Below are 25,269 nucleotides of genomic sequence, written 5' to 3' on the forward strand. Positions count from 1 at the left end.
TCTTGGAGTGCCTAATGAGCTCCAATATGATCAAGGTAGTAACTCTATGCCTGAATTGTTCCAGCAGATAGATTATAATCTGGAAGCCAAACAGATTACGTCGTCTCCGTTATCATCCCGTTCACAGGGGGCTTGGAGAAATTCCATTCTACCCTCAAACCCATGACTCGGACGGTCTGTGTTAAAAATGAGAAGGATTTGGATAAGGGCGTTCATTTACTTTTGTTTGCAGTAGGGGAGTCAGTGCAGGAATCTCTAGCACTCAGTCCTTTTGAACCGGTGTTTGGGCACGGAGGTCAAGGACTTTTGGCATTCTGAAAGGAACAATGGGTTAACAAAGAATTACATACTAATTTGCCGGATTATGTTTCAAAATTTAAGGAAATATTAGAAAAAGCTTGTGACTTAGCAAGAGAAAAACTAAAATCTGCTCAGGAGAAAGTGAAAACTTGGTCGGACAACGAAGCCAGAATGAGGTCACTTAAGCCTTGAAGTGAGGTGTTGGTTCATTTCACGGTGGAAACGAACCCATTAGAAGCTAAATTTCCTGGTCCTTATGCGATGATATCTAAGGTCAATGACGTAGATTATGTGGTCAAAACACCAGATCGAATAGGCTAACACAGCTTTGTCATGTAAATATGACAAAACCATAGTAAACGAAACAGTCCGCTAATATGCCTGTTGTGATCAATAATAATGAGTCTGATCCCTCTGGGAACTTATTGGATCCATCTGAGTCTCATTTAAACCCAACATTATTTCTGCCAGCTTACCAAACTGGAAAATTCTGGAAAATATTGGAAAGAAATTGGCTCATTTACAGCCAGAGCAGATGCGGTAACTATGGCAGTTAAGTTTTCAATATAGGGATTTATTTCCAGACGTTCCTCAAAGGACCACAGTAGCTTCACATGATTTAGATGTTGGAGATGCCAATCTCATAAAGCAACATCCATATCGGATGAACATGGAAGAATGCGTACTGTGTGAACAAGACATTAAGTATATATTAGAACATAATATTATTAGACCTTCTACATCGAATTGGAGTTCGTCTTGTGTTATGGTACGTAACCAGATGGTAGTATTCGGTTTTCTAGTCAATACAGGAAAATGAATGCTGTAACAAGAACAGATGCGTATCTAATCCCTGGGGTAGATAATTGTGTGGAGAAACTTGGAAAAACAAAGCTCCTTACAAAGATTGATTTGTTTAAAGGGTATAGTGTGTTCCACTGACGGATAGAGGTAGAGAAATTTCTGTATTTCTAACACCATGTGGGTTATAAGAATATAATATTCTAGCTTTTCAAAATGAAGAATGCACCACGAACTTTTCAGAGAATGACTAATTCTGTGATTTATGGGTTAAAAGATACAGATGCCTATATTGATGATTTCGTTACAGGAAATGGTACTGGGAAGCACATATTACTGCAGTGGAGCAACTATTTGAAAGGCTTTCAATTGCTAATCTAACTATTAACTTAGCTAAAGGTGAATTTGATCATGTCACTGTGACCTACCTTGGTTATGCTGTGTGTCATTGTAGATTAGATCCTATTCAAGCAGTTTTAGAGGTACCCCCTCCAACTGATAAAAATCTGTCAGAAGAATCTTGGGAATAGTGGGATATTACGGAGAATTTTGTAAAAAAAATGCTGACATTAGCCTTCCATTACCTAACCCCTTGAAGAAAGTTGAAAAGTTTGTGTAGACAGTGCTTTTTCAGGAGGCATTTAATAAATTCAAAACTATGCTATGTCATGAACCTGTGCTCAGGTCAACTGACTTTGAAAAAAACATTTTCATTAGCTGTGAGCGCCAGTGATGAGGCTGCAGGAGTCGTGTTACTCCAAAGGGATGAGGGTGATGAGGTTGATCGTCCGGTAGCTTACTTTTCTAAGAAATTTCATTAGCATCAAAAATTATTCAACCAAAGAAAAGGAAATACTATCTCTTGTTTTGGCTTTACAACACTTTCAAATGTATGTTGGTGCAACTCAGAAACTACTCCGAGCTCACATTCATAATCCATGAGTATTTTTGAGTAAGATGAGAAACAAAACATAGAAGGTTACTGAATTGGTGTTTGATGTTGCAGGAGTATAATATTTTGATAAATCACACTAAGGCAAAGTTAATGTGATTGCCGATTGTCTGTCCCGATGTTGAATTTACAATGGTGTTTTTGAGTGGAAATTTAAGATTTGTAGCTGTATATTAGTTTGTAAGGTGTTGCATGATAATTGTATGCATCTTATGTATGTTGTAGATTGTATACATTTGTATATATTTTTTCTAAATAGTTGTTAAAATTTTGCTCATGATATACCAAAGTTTTCCCTTTTTGGGGACAGGTGTTACATGCCCACAGTTTGATCATGGTACAGCGGGATGATGTAATTGTCTCATGACCGCGGAATGATGTTATGTCACGTAATGTCATGTTCCCAACTGTACTTAAGGAAGCCGCCAAAGTTTGACGCAGTTTCTACTTTCCATTTTAAGGTGCAAACACGTTATTGCCAGCAGTTTTAGAAATCCCTAACAGTTTTTGTTTGTTGCACATTTGTACTATGTTTGCAGTCTAATATTGGAGAGTGATTACCTTACCAAAGGACGAGAACCCAAATGATTGATTAAAGTTAATGACTTCCGCTGTTTTGGAAGTGATCGACTGCTTTGAATCGGAATCGTCTGGAAAACTGTGGCATGAACGTTTGTGTTCCTCCCCAGCAAGATCAGGACGTTTTGTGTTGTGTCCACCCTCCCGAGAGAAAAGGTCAATTACTTTATGACTTTATAATCGGTATGAGGCCTTTGGACAAGGCATCACTCGACTGTGAACGACAGGTTTGTCATTTTCTACGGAGGAACTTTTGCTGCATTAAAGTCTGTCCTTAAGGACTGTAAAAATCACTTAGACTTTTGAATTTACCACTTTAAACGGTGTTTCAATTTACCCCTTTTAGAAGTATCTTTAAGTTCGACTGTTTTTTCGAGACAGCCACATAACGGGTAACTTCCGGTTAAGCTGGTTGTTTACTTTTCTATATTCTTCAGTAGAAGCTAATAAATATCGTTGTTTGTTTGTTAAACCTGACTTTATTCTATATTTTTTGTCACCCATGACACAACAATATTTGCAATGCTTCGCGTTATTTATCTTTTCGAGTCTCGCCTTGTCCAGCTTGATACTCAGCTTCACCCTCAGGAAAGACATGCTGATACTGAAATTGACATTATAAACTATCCACCACTGAGGTGTGGACTTAGCCCCAGCAGCGATAATTAATAAAAGTAACGCATCTGCGATTATAGGCACTGTTCCTAAAATGCTCCCCATCGAATTATTTATAATTTGGTCCGTCTAAATCCACATATTTTTTCTTATTCAGCTTCGGGGCCAAAGGGAAAGGAAGAAATGGAAACTATTGTTCCTTATTTACGACTAGAGGTAACAACGGGGGCTGAGAAATTTGAGAAATGACTTAACGGGCTCTTTGCGTATGTGTTTGCTGTGGAAGGCACTGTCAGTGTGCCAGAGTCCAGGCAGGGTATGCGACCAGCAGTGAGTGACATTGTTATTACAAATGAAAAAGTGCTCGGGAACACTAAGGTCTTACGGTGAAAATGTTAACTAGCCCAGATGGACTACACCCAGAGGACTGAGAGAGGTTGCAGAAGATACACTGGTCATGTTCTTTCAAGAATCACTTGATTCTGCCATGTTCCGCAAGACTGAAATTTATTAGCGTTACTACACTCTCTACGAAGTGACGAAGGCAAAAGAATGGAAATTGTAGGACAGTTAGTTGGAGTCTATCATTCAGAATGAGATTGCGAAGAATGACTGAGAGGCAGGAGGCAGCGAGTGGGAAAAAAGGGGCCTTTTCCGGTTGACGGCTACTGACAAGTGGTGTTCTTCAAGGGTATGAATTCGACTGGTGGCTTTTCACATTGTTAATCGATGACTTCGATAATGGAGTTTATACTTTGTCGCATAGTTTGCAGATGATGCGAAAATGAATGGAATGGTAGGTAGTGCTGATGAAGCAATGCGATTGCAACAGGACGTGGGCAGATTGGAAGAAAGGTCAAGAATGGCAGCCAGAAAACAATGTTGGGAAATGAACATACCGCACTTTCTTAAAATATACAATTGTGTGGACTATTACCTGAACAGGAAGCAGGTTCAAAGATCAGTGGTACAGGGAGACTTTGCAGTCCTCGTGCAAGAATCACATTAATTTATGATTAAGTCTGTGCTGAAGAAGGCAAATGGAATGTTGGCATTTATTTCGTCCTAAGACGGCGGCAGCTAAATACGTCACACTTCCAGGAATGGCAGGTGTGCAATAGTCATACCCCCGCCCCCCCCCATCCATATATTATTAATTTTGGACGCACTCCTGAGGTTTTAGAGTTTATTTTACGGATATATTCTTTGTCATGCTGCAAAACGTTGAGCTGCTAAAGTGTGTTTCATTGCTCCACAACATTGACAATAAAGATATTCTTCTTCTTCTTCTTCTTCTTCTTCTTCTTCTTCTTCTTCTTCTTCTTCTTCTTCTTCTTCTTCTTCTTCTTCTTCTTCTTCTTCTCCTTCGTCTTCTTCTTCTTCTTCTTTTTCAAGGGAGTGATATAGAAAAGCAAGCAGATAATGAAGATTCTTTGTAAGACACTACTTTGAATATTTTAAAATAATCTTGGTCCATATCTCAGAAAGGATGTGTTGTCATTGGAGAGAGTCCAGAGGAGGATTCGGGAATGAGAGGTTTAGCGTGTGAGGGTCGTTTGGCGACTTTAGGGCTGAAAGCACTGAAATTCATACGAATGCAGGAGGATCTCATTGAAGCCTACAGGATGTTGGAAGGACTGGATAGGGTGGGTGTGGAGAAAATGTTTCCTGTGGTGGGGGTATACAGCACTAGAGGATAAAACCTCACTAATGAGGCGCCAGCCTTCAGAAAAGACTGCTGCGCAGTCCAAAACCGTGCCGATAGTTAAGGCGGAAACCGATCGGTCCCTGATCGTTCAGGTTATCAAAGGATATGGCGTGAAGGAAGGATTATGTGGTTGAGTGGGTTCGATCTCAGACATGATAGAATGGCGGAGCAGACTCGACATTCCATTGGCCTATTTCTGCTCTTATGTGTCATGATTTTTTATGGACTATCTAAATATTTTATTCGCCTGTCCCATTTCTAGTGTTGTTATACTTTATTCCTGTCGCCTTTACCATTAGACTTCACTGAAACCCTTCCGCAAATTACCTGTTGGCGGGGCTATTGAGGAGAAGAGCCTACTAGACTGTAGTTTCCTGCCGCCGAGCCGGTGTATTCCTCTCACGATGGAACACGCGGCCACGGGTTACTTCGAGCACTGATCTTCCCGTTGTGCTGTGTTCTTTCCCGGTGTTACACCAATGCTCGCTCCATCAACAGAGTCAACAGAGAATTCCGAACTCTCCAGTTCTCTGTCTGTCGGGTAAATCAACATGTGGTCACTTCAAAATAAAACTCGTTTTATCATCAAACTATGTTACGTCGTCAAATACTACGCTGAGGTTATTTTTACTGGCATGCAGAGTACAACAGAGAAATGCAACTGAAACGTTGAAGAAATATGAAATATCTGAGGGTATGCAAATAACCAATGTGCAATAGATGACAAACTGAGCAATGAAGACATAAATAAATTAATGAATAAAGAATGAATGAATGGATAAATGCGGAGAAGGCTGATGAATAAATAAATAAATTAGCACCGAGAGCGCGTTGCAGATTCTTTGAAAGTGAGACCCTAGCATGTGGAATCATTTCAGATTTGAGGTTAGTGAGGTGATCCAGGCTGGTACATGAGACCCGTGGTTGCAGTCTAACAACTGTTCGTGAAGCCGGTATGTGGGAAATACGGCTGCCTTCCCTCAGTCCCGATGGCAGCAGCGAGAAGAGCGCATGTCCTGGATGGTGGAGGTCCTTGATGATCGATGCTGCGTCCTTCAGTTTGAAGATGTGCTCAGTGGTGGGGAAGCTGCTCCTGAGGTGGACCGGGCCCGAGGAGTTTCTGTTCCTGTGCACTGGTTTATCGAAAACAGGGCGTGACGTAACCAGTCATGGACCTCTCCACAGTGCATGGAAAGAGGTTTGTCAAAGTTTTACATGCCATTACGGTTTTTTGCAAACTTCTGATCATTCAGTTGTGGGCTGAGCTAACAAAATGGGTAACTAATCTTTTCTACTTGTATGACGTGCGTAACCTTCCATTTTCCTCATAGGCACATGTCTGTCTCATCTTCCCTTCAAGGCCACTAATCCTTGACCCCTACCACCACGCAAGGAAGTCAATCGCATGCACTCTCTGTTTAAAGGTCTTGCCCGTTAATGCTTATTTGAAATTACCACCTGCAAATACCCCGTCACTTTGTGCAGGGTCCTAAATCAATGATTCTGGTGTCATCTGCAAGATTATTAGTCAGCTCATTTTCATACATCCGATTTTTGGTTGTTTATGTACTAAACACCGGAACAACTCACTACCGACTAGTGCTTATGAATTGTTCTTTATGCGTTGTGATTAAACTGCGATTCCTGGGTTATAACGTTGTAATCTCTGCATTACTGTCTGCCACCTGCTGGCGGCAGTATGACAAAACTGTCATTTCACTGGCCACCTTTCCCACACATCTGGACTTTCACGAATCTCCGTCAACAGGCACAACTCCATCACGTTGTGTGTCGTGTCCAAACACATTTATGAATAATCCCTATTTTCTTCCAAGTCAAACGTCAGATAATCTCCAGCACTTGTCAGGTGCAGTATCGCTGCCCTCCACAACTGCCTTCTGTCCTCTATGTTCAGAACATATTTGAATCCATGCTATCCTCTGCAGCTCGGTCTTATGGGTCCCCCTCCCGGAAAGGGTCCTTCTCAAGTGTCTTATTTCCAGTCTGTAACTATTGCTAACAGAATGCTTCCCGTTTCCAGTGGCCTTAACCATGGGTCAATTTTCAAACACTGATTAAGCTATCAGCATATAAGCATGAGTATTTGGACTGTATGAGGAAACCAGAACACCCCGAGGAAACCCACGCCGTAACAGACAACGGCGGGAAATCAGCAGAACGCCGGAAGATTAAACAGAGAAGGAGAAAAGGACAAACTCCGAGGGATCGGAAAAAAAATGTCGGTCAACGTTTCGGAGAGGTTACGTTCCAATCAGTATCTCAGGTGGAATACTCCAGTGCCAGCCACTATTCCTGAACAACAGCGGGGGTGGGGGGAAACTCTGATGCATCCATACCGATCGAAGGTGTTTGTGCGAGAGCAATACTTCTGACAGTATTTCACATTTGGTGCTGAATCTCAATATATAAATAGACACCCGGTGACCTTTTCTCAGCAATCACGCTCCCCACATTCCCAATGCACTCAATCCGATTCGACAGATACGATCACCACGGCACAAAGTGTCCGAGCGTTCCTTTATTTCCCAGAAGGCACCGTGATGACAATTGTTACTTCGGAAGAATAAACGGCGATTGAATGAGTGCTTTTACGTGTGCGTGGTAGTGAATTATTTTCGAGCTGGCAGGCATATCTTCAAAGATTAAAGGTGCGAGCGGAGATCACGGTCAGTTTGGCAAGTTACCTGCCTGAAACAAGAAATCGCAGGGACTCTTTGAACCAATGGGCCCTCGTCGGAGGAAAGAGATGGAGCTATACTGGGAACATTAGGGCCTCATTAGGGCCGCATGGGAGCAGCAGGGAACAACGTCGTATTGCGATTGTGATCTCCAAGAATGGTAGAATCACCCACTTGGTGGAACTCAGAAAGACATTACAGGGATCTGGTGAAGAAAGTAAACTGGAAGTCGCTCTGTTGAAAGCAGATTGCGGACAGCTTCTCATTCATATTAGTGCCTCAAGGTGTGAAGGGCAAAAGATTTCCACGGCCGTTCAGAGTCCCTATGGAACAGGACATGCCAGTGAATAAATGGTATATTTTGGGGAGGTATTCGAGAAAGGTTACTGAGGATTAATATGGCCCTGACAAAGCCGAATGCACTTTGCCATGAGACAGAAGGGCGATTTCACCGTCTCCTTCAGCTGCACCCTGAACCTGTCCTGGACCACGGCGTAAAGGGCCGTGTTGGAGCAGCAGCTGAGGAGCTGCAGCATGTAGCCCAGTTCCCGCAGAGAATCCGGGGGAATTGAGTATAAATAAAGATAGAAGCTCTCCCATCCGGAATACACCGTCAACAGCGCCCATAGCAGGATGAAATTCCCCGACATCACCAGCAGTAACTGGAGGGATTGCCTGCGGTTCTTCATCTCCGGGTCGACGGGCGTCTCGCCATCGCGAACCACGGAGTCTCCTCCGGGCTCGGCTGGCCACTAGGACGTGCCTGATGGTTAAACTGTTCAACAGGAGAATCAGGACAAAGGGGAGTATTGGGGTGAGGAGGGAATGAAACAGTAGAAATATTGCCAACTGCATTGGGGAAAATAAACGGTTAAAAGTCATACACAACACCGTCGTAATTTTTATCGAATAGAACCGATTGAGCATAAAGTACCAGAATATGTTCTTTACGCAGCTCAGCACAATTACTGTCCCCAGAACCAGAGCCGCCGATCTCCCGGTGCAGTATTTTCGTTTCAGCTTCTGAAAACAAATGGCGACAAATCGATCAAAGGTGAAAGTGACGGTGAACCAGACAGAACAGTCCGTGACGCCGTACAACACGACGGCGTGGATATTACACACGGGAACACGAGCTGACCAGTAGAAAACCTTCATTGGCATGTAAGTCATCGGAATCTTGTTCAATATCACATCCGAGAGAACGACGAGCTGATCCGCTGCTACCATGGCAACCAGGTACCTTGTGACGCCTTTGGAGAGACCGCACTTTCCCCGAGACAGGATGACGATTGTCACCACGTTCACTGTGCGGAGGGAAATAAAGACCATTAACACACATTTGGATGGAAGCGTTCTCTGAAAACAATTATTTTAATCTACAGCACTTCCGAGAGCAGAGATGAACATGGAATTAATGTATCTGCTGAGGAGATTATTGGGAGCTGTTATTAAATCGGTAGTGATTATAATGTACCTGCTGAAGTTCAGGAGAATGAGGGGAACCTCAATGAAACCTATCGAACATTGAATGGCCCTGATATCGTGGACGTGGGGAGGGTTGCTTCTGTAGTGGGGGAGTCTACAACCTGAAGACGAGGCTTCACAATATAAAGACATCTATTTAGAACGGAGATGGGTAGTAACTTCTTCAGACCGAGACAGACGAGTGCGTGGAATCCATCGCCGCAGACGGCTGTGGGAAGCAGGTCATTTGAACCTTTGTTGAGGAGAGAGATAGGCTCTTGATTCATCGGGTCGTCGACGGCTACAGGATGGGCGCCAGAATGTGGTTGAGAGCGATAATGAATCAGTTACGGTTGAATGGCGGGGAAGGCTCGGTGCTCGAATGACCGAATTTAGGTCCCGAGCCTTGTGGGCGAAGCAGTCATAGCAACCGATGGCTGGAATGTATTCTGATCTTTGGCACCCCAAAAACGAGGTGCAAACGGGAATTGTTGAGAGAGTAATGAACTAATTAATGTACTAAATATCAAGGTGACAGAAATTCAACTTATTTCAACTGTATACACGAGAGAAAACGAGAACATAAGAAGATTAATAATTGGAGCAGGAACAGTCCAAGTTTTCGATCAGGCATGATCTGACAATGAAGAAGATCATGGCTGATCTGACCATGGACTCATCGCCGCATACCTACCTTTTCCTCATGACTATTAATTCAACTACTATGCAAAAATTATGCCAGCCAGTCTTAAATATATTTATTGAGGCAGCCTCCACTGCTTCACTGAGCAGAGAATTCCACAGATTCACCCCCCTCTGAGAGAAGAAGTTCCCTCCTAATCACAGTCCTAAATTTACTCCGCAGAATCCTCAGGCTATGTCCCGTAGTTCCAGTCTCACTTACCACTGGAAACAACTTTCCTGCCACTATCTTATCTATGCATTCCATAATTTTATATGTTTCTAGAATATTTCCTCTCATTCTTCTGAGTTCCATCTAGTACGATTCCAGTCGACTCGATTTCCATTCATAGTCCAACCACCTCATCTCTGGAATCAACTGGAGATCCGCCTGCACAGCCAGTTAATCCATCTTCAAGTCGGGAGACCGGAACAGCACAGTACTCCAAATATCCGCCTCACCAGTACCTTGTGCAGTTGTCACATAACCTCCATAAACATGGTATTTGTATTCTTGATAGCCCGCTGGTCCTGCAAACTAACCTTCTGTGATTCAAGCACATGCACTCCAAAGTCCCTCCACAGAGCAGCATACCGCAATCGTTCACCACTTCATTAATATTCTGTTCTTACATTTGCCTTTCCCCAAGTGGATAACCTCACAGTTACCAAATTTTCACTCCACGGCCAGACGCTGGTACATTCGCTGAATATACTAATATCCTACTGCATGCCGTCAGTTTCCTCTGCATTCTTCGTGTCGGCGAGAGATCACGGCAGTGATGATCACGTGACTTTTTGCTTGTTTAACTGGTGAGACGTTGGAGCTACTTATTCATTCATTTAATTGCGTTCATACCATATACTTCCATCATATTTAATCTGCCAGAATGAATGGCCTCACACTTATCTGTGTTGAACTCCATCTGCCTCTTCTTACAGCAGTTTTCCATCCCATCAACACTATCCAAAACACCCCAATTTTGGGTGTTGAGCAAATTTACTGACCCATTGCTGCACTTCTTTCCCCAGGTCATTTATAAAAATGACGAAGAGTACGGGTTCCAGAATAAATCTCTGAGGCATATCCCTGGTCAACGCCCTCAATGCAGAATATGACTGTCTGCAACAACGCTTTGCCTTCTGTGGGCAAGCCATTTCTGTATATACATAGCAATATGCCCTTGGATCACATTCCTGATTACTTTCACCATAAGCCTTGCATGGTATATCTTATCAAATACACTCAGCCGATGTTTGCTGAAACTATACCAGTTGGAAAGACCTGCCTTTCAATTAGCGAGTCGTATAAGCTGACTTATATTTTTCAATGTTAATCATGAGGAAGAGACGAGACACTTACCAGGAAGAGCTACAATGGCGAGTACAGGGTAGTAAACCAGTCTGAATGTTTGAAGCGCATAAAAGATACGTGAGTCCAACGTCAGCCATTCATAATTTTCAACAAGATATTGATACGCCCAGAGAATATTAATCGCAACTCCAGGAGCGTTCCGCGATATATTTCGCAGATTATGATCCATGGCTGGGGCAGTCAGATTCCTGTTCCCGATCCAGCCTCTGTCTTCTCTCTGTCTGCAGCGCTTGTCTCTGACAGCATAGACTGGCGGCTCTAACTGAAACTGTCCTTGTAAGGTATGCCGTACATATTAATAGACCAGGCAACCAGCAGCCACACCTCCGTGGTGACGTCGAAAATCCCCACGGACACACCCTTAATGAGGTTCTACGGAATGACAGGTGCAGTTAACCCTTTGTTTGCAGACAATAATTATTGCATAGATTGTTCTCAAATATTGTGGATGTTGTAGCAGAGTTTTGGTGGGGTGGGGGGGAGGGGCGCACTGAAGAATCACCTGACAGTGTTCAGTCACAGTGTCCAGGTCTCAGGCTCTTGATTTGCCTCTGTGCCTCAGAAGGGAAGTGGACGTTGTGCGGTGTTTCTCTGTGTGTGAGGTGGTGGGTGGGTGGTGCGGCAGGGTGAAAGTCACGGTGTTGTGATAGGATATTCGTCAGTGGTGCTGACAGCTGGTTCTGTCGGCGACAACATAATGGATATCTCGGAATAGTCCTCAGGATTCTTAACTGGGAGTGTGAAAAGCTGGAATTGGCGGCCCATTGAGTTACCAATAACATGGGTACGATGAGCGATGAAGTTCTGCACTGCCAGTTAAGAGCTAATTTAGAAGTCATGATTTGCTGCCCATGCTACGTGCTTGTGAGGCGGAAACTAGGAAGATTATACAGATTAATAGGTTGCGAAAGATTCGCTTTTATATCCCAGACCTCTGGAAATGGATGCTAACATTGCATTTGGCTTCTTCGCAATTCTGCAAATTATCTTGCAGGGAATTTTCCCAAAAGGCTCTGCACCTCTGCTTGTTTCAATATTCCCCCCATTGTTAAAATAGTCCAGGCCAATACCGAGAGTGTACAGTTTATTGCATGGTGAAGGAGTTGCTTTTATATACCAATCCTCTGAAAATGAATTAGAACATGCATTTGTCTCCCTCGCTACTGACTCAATCTGCAGACTGTCTGGTAGCTCAGCAACTCTGCTTTTTGCTTTCATAAGATCTTCCCATTTACGAAATATTTCACGCCTTTATTCCCTCTGCCAAAGAGTCAGTCTGGGCACCTCCGTACAAAATATTCCTTCATAATTCTTTGCCTCTTCTCCAGTCTGTCTAATTCTTACTGCAAGCACCGTTCTTCCTCAACGCTACCTGCCTTTCCATCAACCTCCACATGGGTCTGAAACCCTGTCACAAAGCCATCAAATCCTTCATCCAAATCATTGACGGACAACACGATAAGAAGGGGTCCCAACACCGATTGCTGCGGAACTCCACTGATTACCGCAGTCCGATCAGAAAATGACCTACGCCGTAATGTTTATGGACATCTCCAGAAGGCCACAATATTAAATACCACGAAGATAGTCTGAAAGTTCCCAGCAAATGAGAAATGAGCGTGCTTGGCTATGTCTGGCCATCAGGTTTCACCAGCTGCTGAGGAACTGAAAAGACACAACAACTTACTATAAATACAAGAGTCAGATAGCAACGAATTATACAACTACCGAGCAGTAATTATAGGTGGGCCAATCCATAATAACCGTCCGGATATAGTAACACAGGATAGACAAAGAACAACAGCTTATTCAATGTATAAAGCCATTGCATGCGCACTAAAGATACATAAATCAGTGCTTGAAAAACACAGCAATCTGCTGAATTCACCCTTACACACTGTTCATATTCTATACATTCACAGTATGATCCGAGACAAGATTGACCCGACCCAAGAATCCTCTCATAACAAGTTCCTGTACCAACTTTTGAACGACAGATTGTTTTACAATGTACAGATACACCATTGGACATGAATAACTGGGTGATTCATCCTTTATTAATGTTTTAGAGGGCAAACAGAGTGTAGTTTACAGAGAAAAAATGGTTTATGGGGAAAAAGCATCTACTATCACAACATCCTGTCCTATTTTACCTGAGACATGAAAGGATAATAGCCATTGTGATTTAAATATATTTGCTGAAACTGAAAATGGAAAGAACATTCTGGAACTTTGGGGTTTACTATATAGCTATTTATAACCATTACTACCATCAAACACTGTCCTCACAGCTATATCATAAAATATCCTCATAACGGATATGTAATTATAATTATAATTGTATTATGTAATTATTAATTCAACAATATTAAGCACAACCAGTAGAGTCTGAAAATTCCCAGCAACTGAGAAATGTATGTGCTGGCCATGTCCGGACCAGCTGCTGAGAAACAGAAAAGACACAACAATTTACTATCAATACAAGTTAGATTCCTACAAATTACATGCCAATTGGTCAGTTACTACAGATGTGAAAATCCTTAATAACTGTCCGGATAAAATGACTTATATTTTTCAACGTAAATCATGAGGAAGAGACGAGACACTTACCAGGAAGAGCTACAGTGGCGAGTACAGGGTAGTAAACCAGTCTGAATGTCATAAGCGCATAAAAGATACGTGAGTCCAACGTTAGCCATTCATAATTTTCAACAAGATATTGATACGCCCAGGAAATATTCTGCTCAACTCCAGGAGCATTCCGCGATACATTTCGCAGATTATGATCCATTGCTGGGATAGTCAGTTCCTGTTCCCGATCCAGCCTCTGTCTTCTCTTGGTCTACAACCGCTGGTCTCTGACAGCGTAGACTGGTGGCTGTCACTGAAACTGTCGTTGTGAGGTATACCGTACATATTAATAGACCAGGTAACCAGCAGCCACACCTCCGCGGTGACGTTGACAATCCCCACGGACACACTCTTAATTAGGTTCTACGGAATGACAGGTACGCTTAACCCTTTGTCTGCAGACCGTCAGAGAAGCGATACAACAGCAGATTGGAACTGTATCTAATAATCCCAGCAGTCGGCTGTCCACGGATGCCTGCCGTGTTTGTAAAAGGACACACAATTGTGAAACGTACTGACGCACAGCCAGACACTGATATACAACCAGTCTGGAAAGGAAGGTGCACGCAAAAAAAAAATAAAAGCAATAATGATGATATAAAGAGATTAAAATAATTATTGCATAGATTGTTCTTTAATATTTTGGATGCCGTCGCGGAGTATTGGGATGGGGCGCGCACGGGAAGAATCAACTGACAGTGTTCAGTCACAGTGTTCGGGTCTCAGGCACTTGGATTGCCTCTGTGACTCAGAAAGGAAGTGGACGTTGAGCGGTGTCTAAGTGTGTGCGAGGTGGCGGGGGCGTGGGGGGGGGGTCAGGTAGGGTGAAATTCACGGTGTTGTGAAAGGATATTTGTTAGTGGTGCTGACAGGTAGTTCTATCGGCGACAACGTCAGGGATATCTCGGAATCGAGTCGTCAGTATTCTTAACTGAGAGTGTGAAAAGCTGGAAATCGTGGCCCATTGAGTTACCAATAACAAGGGTACGATGAGTGACGAAGTTCTGCACTGCCAGTTCCAGGAGTTAAGAGCTAATTTAGAAGTCAGGACCTCCAGGATTTGCTGCCCGTGCTACGTGCTTGTGAGGTGGAAACTAGGAAGATTATGCACATTAATAGGTTGCGAAAGATTCGCTTTTATGTCCCAGTCCTCTGGAAATGGATGCTAACACTGCATTTGGCTTCTTCGCATTTCTGCAAATTATCCTGCAGGGAATTTTCCCAAAATGCTCTGCACCTCTGCTTGTTTCAATATTCTCCCCATTGTTAAAATAGTCCAGGCCAATACAGAGAGTATACAGTTTATGGCATGGCGAAGGAGTTCTCTTTATATACCAATCCTCTGAAAATGAATTAGAACATGCATTTGTCTCCCTCGCTACTGACTCAATCTGCAGAATGTCTGGTAGCTCTGCAACTCTGCTTTTTGAATTCATGTGATCTTCCCATTTACGAAATATTTCACGCATTCATTCCCTCTGCCAAAGAGTAAGTCTGGGCACTTCCCTACAAAATATTCCTTCATAATTCTTTGCCTCTTCTCCAGTCTGTCTAATTCTTACTGCAAGCACCGTTCTTCCTCAACTCTACCTGCCTTTCCATTTACCTTCACATGGGTCTGAAACCCTGTCACAAAGCCATAAAATCCTTCATCCAAATCATTGACGGACAACACGATAAGAAGCGGTCCCAACACCGATTGCTGCGGAACTCCACTGATTACAGCTGTCCGATCAGAAAATGACCTACGCAGTAATGTTTATGGACATCTCTAGAAGGCCGCAATATTAAACACACCAAGATAGTCTGAAAGTTCCAGGCAAATGAGAAATGAGCGTGCTTGGCTATGTCCGGACATAAGGTTTCACCAGCTGCTGAGATGCTGAAAAGACAGAACAACTTACTATAAATACAAAAGTCAGATGGCAACGAACTATATAACTACCGAACAGTAATTATAGGTGGGCCAATCCACAGTAACCGTCCGGATATAGTAACACAGGATAGACAAAGAACAACAGCTTATTCAACAGATAAAGCCATTGCATGCGCACTAAAGATACATAAATCAGTGCTTGAAAAACACAGCAATCTGCTGAATTCACCCTTACACACTGTTCATATTCTATAACTTCACAGTATGGTCCGAGACAAGATTGACCCGGCCCAAGAATCCCCTCATAACAAGTTCCTGTACCAGCTTCTGAACCACAGATCGTTTTACAATGTACAGATACACCATTGGACATGAATAACTGGGTGATTCATCCTTTATTAATGTTTTTGAGGGCAAGCAGAGTGTAGTTTACAGAGAAAAAATCGTTTATGGGGAAAAAGCATCTACTATCACAGCATCCTGTCCTATTTTACCTCAGACATGAAAACATAATAGCCATTGTGATTTAAATATATTTGCTGAAACTGAAAATGGAAAGAACATTCTGGAACTTTGGGGTTTATTATATAGCTATTTATAACCATTACTACCATCAAACACTGACCTCACTGCTATATCATAAAATATCCTCATAACTGATATGTAATTATAATTATAATTGTAATATGTAATTATTAATTCAACAATATTAAGCACAACCAATATAGTCAGAAAGTTCCAGCAACTGAGAAATGTATGTGCTGGCCATGTCCGGACCAGCTGCTGAGAAACAGAAAAGACACAACAATTTACTATCAATACAAGAGTTAGATTCCTACAAATTACATGCCAATTGGTCAGTTACTACAGATGTGAAAATCCTTAATAACTGTCCGGATAAAATAACACAGGATAGACAAAGAACAACAACTTATTTAATAGATACAGTCATTCGGAACATATTAGGTGTTCTGCACGAGGACTCCCAATTTTCTTTGCAGCGCAGTCAGGTCTGCACGATTAGCAATTCGTCTGCACATTTAATTCTGCTACCAAAGTGCATGACCATGCATTATCCAACATTGTATTTCACATTACAATTTCGTCCCAATTCTACTAACCTGTGTAAGGTACTCTGCAAACGACGACTTTCCTCAACAGTACCTGCCCCTACACCAATATTCGTACTGTCTTCAAAATTCGCAGAAAAAAAAAGCGGTTCCATCATCTATATCATTAACATAGAACACAAAAAAGTGTTCCCTGCACCGACACCTGCGGAACACCGTTTGTCACTGGCAAACAGCCAGCAACGGATCCTTTTTTTCCCACTCGCTGCCTCCGACCATTCACCCAATGCTCCTCGTATTTCTTGTAATACAATGGACTCTTAATTTGCTAAGCAGCCTCATGCGTGGCACCTTGTCAAAGGTCTTTTGAGAGTTCCAATAGACAACATCTGTGCACCCTCCTTATCTATCTACATGGATTCTCCTCAACCAAATCCAGCAGATCAGTCAGGATTTTATCACAATTTCTGAGATATGTATGTCCCTTCGGCCTGATGATATCTGCGTAGGATACCGAGCGAGACAGCAGAGGAACGTGCTGACTTTGTCCTCCTTTGTCCTCATGCTTAACAATTGAATCCAATATCTTCCCAACCACTAAGGTCAGGCTATCTGATACATATTTCCCTTTCTGCTACCTTCCTCCTTTCCTAAAAAATCTGGTGGCAGTTACAATCTTTCAGTCCTCTGACACTGTGCCAGAATCCAATGGTTTTCAGAAAGATCATTAAACATGCCTCAGCATCTCCATCGCTCATTCTTTTCCAACCCAAAGGTGTAGTTCATCAGGCCCGGGTGACTTATGTACCCTTAGGTCTTTCAGGTGATTGAGCACCTTCTCTCTTGTAACAGAAAGCGAGCCCACCTCTCTTCCTTCACACACGACAACATCAGGCAAACTGCTGGAGTCTCCCACAGTGAAGACTGATGCTACATACTCATATAGCTCAACTGCCATCTCATTGTTCCCCGTTGTTTTTTCTCTTGCCTCATTTTCTAGCGGTCCTATATCCCCTTTCATTCCTCATTGAATTTTACGTACTTGAAAATGCTGTTACTATCCACTTAGAAATTTTTTTGTCATCTTGCTTCGAATTTCATCTTTTCCTTCTAATGAATCGTTCAGTTGCTCTCCGTATGTTTAATCTTCATCTTTGCGCTGTTCTATGCTCTCTCCTTAGTGTAAGGGGGATTCGTCTTTTATGTTACTGCGGAGGCTACATTTACTTTGGCGTTCGGTTTGACTTCCCTTGTCAGCCACGATAGTACTTTTTGCTTTTTGCCTCTTTCTTTGTTTTTACAATAGATCTATTCTGCACGTTCCCCGGTTTTACCAGAAACTCACGTCATTTCTGCACTGCAAACAACGCTGAAAGCATCTCCTTTAAATTCCTTCGGCCGAGACTTTCACATAACACTGTAATCTCGTTTACTGCACTGAAATACTACTGCGTCAGACTTTAAATTCTTCTTGTCGCATGTAAAGTTGAAGTCAATCATACTGTGATCACTGCCTTTGAGTTCAACGCTGTGACTCAGAATGGAAGGGAGAGAGCAGGAGTTACAGGGGATTGAATAGTTGGAGGAGCAGACAGGAGGTTCAGTGGAGACACCTAGATGGAGGAGAAAACAGGCCATGATATGGGGGCAGCGGGATACTGATCCAATGCAGAGTTGGGTTCACTAAAATGTCTCAACACTTTTGACACAATATCATCGTACCCTGCAATAATATCGTTAGCCTCCTGATCTTGTATATTGTATATCCCTTTCCGTGGTGAATGCCGGTTTGAGGTAATCATGAAGGATTTTCAGAACGTCCTGTCCCCAGATACGCTGCTTTCTTTATTAAAAGTCCCACCATTCTCCTCGCTCCCCATTTGCTCCTCATTTTCCTTTTAGATATCCCTTGTTTCAACATTCGCGTTTTGTTTAATAACCTCTGCATTTCTGGTTCGAATTAAGACGGCTAAATATTAAACTTCATTTATTTTCTCCTGCTGATATTTACAATGCTTCGCTTCATATATATTTCCGAGCCTCGCCTTGTCCTGCTTCATACTTAGCTTCACCCTCAGGAAAAAAAAGAAACATGCTGATACTGAGATCCAAACGATAAAATATCCACCTCTGAAGTGTGGACTTAGCCCCGGCGGCGATTGTTAATAAAAGTTTCCCAGTTCCAGCCCAATGCATTTATATTCGGAGCTCCCCCCGTGAAGACCAGTCTGATCATAACCTACAACGACCTTTACACATCTGCGATTATAGGCACTGTATCCAAAATGCTCCCCATCGTATAATTGATAATGTGGTCGGTATAACTCCATATTCTCCTTTCTAATCCACTTGGGGCCACAAGGAATGGAACAGTTGAAAACTAATGCTCCTTATTTATGACCAGAGGCAGCAATGGGGGCTAAGAAATTACCTATTAACTTAAAGGGTTCTTTGCTTCTGTGTTTGCTGTGGAAGGCGCGATCAGTGTGCCAGAGTCCCGAGAGTGCCAGGGATCGGGATTGAGTGACATTGTTATTACCAATGAAGACGTGCTCGGCAAACACAAAAGTCTTCAGGTGAAAATGTTAACTGGGCCAGGTGGACTACACCTAGAGTTCTGAGAGGGTTTGCAGAAGAGATAATGGATATAATGGTCATCTCCTTTCAAGAATGACTTGATTCTGGCATGTCCCGCAGGACTGGAAGATTACAAACGTCACACCGCTCTTTACAAAGGGAGGAAGGCAAAATCGTCCGGGATTTGGATTATGTGTAAGATGTGTAAACCGCCCGTTAAGTCAGTGCGGAGATGGATCTGGAGAAGATTCCAACTGGTGTGAGTCCGAGGAAGTACCGGTTAATCATGTGCAGGAGTTAAGTTGGGTGAATTTTCGCACTTCGGAAGAAGTGCTAGTGCGAGAGGTCCCGGGTTCAAATCCCGAACGAGCCCCACAAATGTAACGCTGAATGCTAACCTCTCGTGTTTATCGAGGGGAAACCACGTCCGCCCACCAAACCTCATGATTGCGTAGTTGCTGTGTAATACACCCTGGTTTAAACTCACACATGCAATATCAGACATCACGATTTGCAGATTACACTTTATAGAACTTACTGGAACTATGGAATTAATAGAGATATAATATAAAAGAAAGTAAATGGCGCCAAACTTATCAGAGTTCAACCACTTCACGCACAACCGTTGGAGCTCAATTAACGGGGTCTTCTTTTCACCACGCGATCTCCTCCGACCTCCTCCACCCGCCCCTGGGACCAAAGACAGTGGTCGACCACAGCGCGTACAGCACGTCCTTCCCCTTCGGTTCTCCTCCCGAAAAACCCGGGAACTCACCCGGGTTCCCACACATGCAGATAGAATAGCATTGGCACTCATGGGTTCGTTCGTCTCCTTTTCAATAATATTAAAACAAGCAAGCAGGGGGATAGAGAACTCTATATTTCGCAGTTATTATTACAGGAAAACCATTTTATATGACATACAAAGAAGACATTTTAGACACCTCAGCAGCCAGTGTAAACAAAACCCAGTTACAATTGCAAGAGGGAAGACGTAATATTGCTAGGGCCGTAATTAACTTGCTCATGTCCACTTCAGCTGCAGGCGAATTCCCGCAGGACTGGCCAATGATAATGTTTTATCTCTTTTTAAAACTATGGATAAGTGAGACTGATTTCAGTATATGGACATTGGAGGTAAATTTTTTATGTACAGGATTTACGAGATTAGAAAACTCAGCCAGATTTATGAGAACTAGCATGGCTCTGTTCGGGGCAGATCTTGTCTTACAACTTGAAAAAGTATTTTAACAAGGTGACGACAGGGATTGACGAGGGTATGCAGTGGATGCTGTCTACATAGTATAAGTCAGACGTTTGACATACTCGCTCAAGGGGAGAGGCAAAGGGAACGGCGGCAAATTGGCTGCTGGACTCAGAACATATTTGCGCATAGACGGCAGAGTGAGATGACCGAATGGACTTATCCGAGATGGAGATCTGCAATTAGTGATGCTCGGCAGTGATCTGTGCTGGGATCCCTGATGCTTGTGATGTATCTAAATGACATGGATGAAAATCTAGGTGGGTTGGCTCGTACATTTGCGGTTGATGCCAAGATTGATGGAGTTGTGGCCACTGTAGAAAACTGGCAAAGCACAGATGAGTTGCAGATATTAACAGCGACAGGACAGATGGAAATTAACCCAGATAAATCTGTATGCAGCACGCTGGTATCAAGTAAATATAAAGAAACAGTACAGTGTTTGGGCAAGCTCCTGACGAGTGTTGCTGAACAGAGCTACCCTGGGATCTAAGGTCACAGCCTCTTGAAAGTGACTACGCAGGTCAACAAGGTGATTAAGAGACTTTTAGATTGCCTAATTTTATCAGTTGAAGCAATGATCTCAAATAAAGACGTTATGTTCCAAATTATGAAAATTCTGGTCAGGCCACATCGGAATGCTGCCCGGTTTATACAACATATCTTATGACGGGTCGTTTTCTCTGAAGCGTCGGAGGTTCAGGGGAGATTTATCAGAGATGCATAAGCTTATGAGAGGCATAGATAGAGAAATAGAGAGTATCTGTACCCCAGTGTTCAAATATCTAAGAGAAGAGGCTATGCCTCGAAAATGAGAGGAAGTAGTTTCAAGCGGGATGTGAGGAATAGTTGTTGTTTTTTTTTTTCACTCTGAGAGCGTGGATGCCTGGAATGCGCTGACTGGTATGGACGTGGAGTCAAGTACATCAGATGATTTTTGAGACGTCTGGATAGTCATAAGGATGTAAGAAGATGGAGGATATTAAAATTGCTGATGTAGGACTGATGAGTGCTTGGGTATTCTTAAGCTCTATGTTCCGAGTAATTGACACATGACTCCCTCAGCTGAGATTTAAACACACACACACACACACACACACACACACAGACACGTATATGTATATGTATCAACAGCAATGACTGTCGAGGCTATCCGATCAGGAGCCCTTGAAAATCAGTGTATATGTCATAGAAACACGAGGAAATCTGTCATGGTGCAGGACATTGTCGGGGTTTGAAATTTTGAGCTGTATTAACTGCTATGATCGTGGTCGTGTGAGTGCTAACGCCCCTGTATCTCCGTCCAGGTGGCAGCAGCGTGAAAAGAGCATGGCCTGGGTCATGGCGATCACTGATGGTGGATTTTGCTTCCCTGCGACTACGTTCCTTGTAGATGTATTCAATAATGAGGAAGGTTTTCCCCGTGATGGACTGGGATGTATTCACATTACTTTAAAAGAACATTTTCTTTACAGCCGGTACAGGAACCCATACAATGGTTGCATAACCGTGACCTCAGTACGGGTTCCGATGCTGCTCCAGCAGCTTTCAATGACTCTTCACTGATCTGCCTCCTGGCGCTGAACCCTGCATGCGGGACCTGTGCTGCGCCGGCCCGCAGGGTCTCCCGCACCCACGTTCAGGTGCCTTTCTGTTGAGGTGACACTCCACCTGCCAGTCTGCCGGTTTCGTCTGATGTACCCGGTGTTGCCAGTGCAGTGCGGCCTCCACCAATTCGGTGAGATCCGAATGATTATAGGGGGCCGTTTCTGCGAGTCTCTCGGCACCGTCCTGCGCAAAAGTTAGAAATGCCTCTGGTCAGCAGATCTACTCCATCTTTCTATTCCCAAACTGAGAGTTTATTTGAAATATTTATCATTCTTACAAATCGAGCGCCACCCAAACAAATATCAGAGAATGCGATTTAACCCTAAACTAATCTGGGAACAATTTACAAAAAAATAATTAACCAACCGCACAGTTCTGTTAAGTGTGGAAAGACAGATGGGGAAAACGAGCACATTGAACGAATGGCTGCCCTCCACCCCTAAGCTCTGTCCTCTGTGTCCAGGACAAATTTGAATCCATGCTATCCAATGCAGCTCGGTGTCGTGGATCAGCCTACCGGAAGAGGTCGGTCTCAAAAGTCTTACTTCCAGTAGGTTCCCAAATGTCGGGCCGTGGCTGACGCAATGCATCACGGTCCCAGTGGCCCTTCAATTTACAATGACCAATTAACCTACCAGATGAAATGGGATATCTTGGGCGGTATGGGAGATGTGTCACCGAGGATTAATGCAATCCTGACAACGCCGAATGAACTTTACCATGAGACAGAAGGGCGATTTCACCGTCTCCTTCAGCTGCACCCTGAACCTGGCCTGGACCACGGCGTAAAGGAACGTGTTGGTGCAGCAGCTGAGGAGCTGCAGCATGTAGCCCAGCTCCCGCAGAGAACTCGGGGGAAACGAATCAAAGCTCTCCCATATGGCATACACCGTCAACAGCGCCCACAGCAGGATGAAATTCCCCGACATAACCAACAGTAACAGGAGGGCTTGCCTGCGGTTCTTCAACTCCGGGTCGGCGGGCATTTCGCCATCCCGCGAACCACGGAGTCTCCTCCGGGCTCGGCTGGCGAGGAAGACGTGTCTGATGGTTAAACTATTGAGCAGGAGTATCAGGACAAAGGGGAATATTGGGGTGAGGAGGAAATGAATCAGTCGAAATGTTGCCAGCTGAGAAATGGAAAATGAACGGTTACTGGTATAGCAGAGCAAGGACCGATCTAATGCGGAATATGACTCATCGAGCATAAAGTACCAGAATATGTTCTTTACGCAGCTCAGCACAGTCACTGTCCCCAGAACCAGAGCCGCCGCTCTCCCGGTGCAGTATCTTCGTTTCAGCTCCTGAAAACAAATGGCGACAAACCGATCAAAGGTGAAAGTGACGGTGAACCAGACAGAACAGTCCGTGGCGGCGTAGAACAGAACGGCGTGGATATTACACACGCGAGCACGATGTGACCAGTAGAAAACCTTCATTGCCACGTTAGTCATCGGAATCTTGTTCAATACCAGATCGAAGAGAACGACGAGCTGATCCGCTGCTACCATGGCAACCAGGTACCTTGTGACGCCTTTGGAGAGACCGCACTTTCCCCGAGACAGGATGACGATTGTCATAACGTTCACTGTGCGGACGGAAATATAGAAGATTAATACACTTTTGCATGGACACTTTCTCTGAAAGCAATTATTTTAATCGATAGCACTCCCAAGAGCAGAGATGAACATGGAATTAATGTAACTATGAAGGAGATTATCAGGATCATTATTAAATTGGTAGTGATTACAATGTACCTGCTGAAGTTCAGAAGGATGAGAGGAGTCTCACTGAAACTTATTCAACATTGAAAGGCCGAGATATCGTGGACGCGGAGAGGGTTGCTTCAGTCGTGGGGGAGTCTACAACCTGAAGACGAGGCTTCACAATAAAAAGACATCCCTTTAGAACGGAGATGGGTCGTAATTTCTTCAGACCGAGACAGGTGAATGTGTGGAATTCAGCGGCACAGACGGTTCTGGGGTAAGTTCATTGGAACCATTGGCAGAGGAGAGTGATGGGTGCTTTATTCATCAGGCTGCCGATGGCTACGGGGCTGGGCGCCAGAATGTGGTTGAGTGCGATAATGAATCAGCTACACGGAATGGCGGCGAAAGCATGTGCTCGGCTGGTCGAATTTAGCTTCTGAGCTTTATGGGCAAAGCAGTGATAGCAATCGATGCCTGAAACGTATTCTGATCTTTAGCACCAGGAGAACGAGTTGCAAACGGCAAGTGTTAGGAGAGTAATGAACGAATTAATGTACCAAGTACCACGGTGACAGAAATTCAACTCCCCTCAGCTGTAAACACGAGAGAAAGTGAGAATATAAGAACATTAATAGTAGGATCAGGAATAGTCCATCTGTTCGGACTGGCATGAGCTGACAATGAAGAAGATCATGGCTGATCTGACCATGGACTCATCGCCGCATACCTACCTTTTCCTCATAGCCCTTAATTCGTCTACTATGCAAAATCAGTCGCAGCCGGTCTGAAATATATTTATTGAAGTTGCCTCCAGTGCTGCACTGAGCAGAGAATTCCACAATTCACCGGCCTCTGAGAGAAGAAATTCCTCCTCAACACGGTCCTAAGTTCAGTCCGCAGAATCCTCAGGCTATGCCCCGTAGTTCTAACCTCGCCTACCAGTGGAAACAACTTTCCGGCGGCTATCTTACCTATCCATTCCATAATTTTAGATGTTTCTAGCGACTTCCTTTCATTCTTCTGAGTTCCAGCGAGTACGATGCCCATCGAAACAATTTCCCCACATAGTCGAACCACCTCAGCTCTGCAATCAACTGGTGAACCGCCTGCACAGCCAGCTTACCCATCCTCAAGTCGGGAGACCAGAACTGCACAGTACTCCAAATGCCTCCTCAATAGTTCCTTGTCCAGCTGCAGCACATCCTCCCTACTCTTAAACTCAATTCCTCTGACAACAAAGGCTAACATCCTATTTACTTTCTTGACAGTCTGCTGCACCTGCAAACCAAACTTTTGTGATTCAAGCACAAGTACTCCAACGCCCCTCCGCACAGCAGCATACTGCAATCGTTTACCA

The sequence above is a fragment of the Mobula birostris genome, chromosome 13, assembly GCF_030028105.1.
Source record: "Mobula birostris isolate sMobBir1 chromosome 13, sMobBir1.hap1, whole genome shotgun sequence".
NCBI lineage: Eukaryota > Metazoa > Chordata > Chondrichthyes > Myliobatiformes > Myliobatidae > Mobula > Mobula birostris.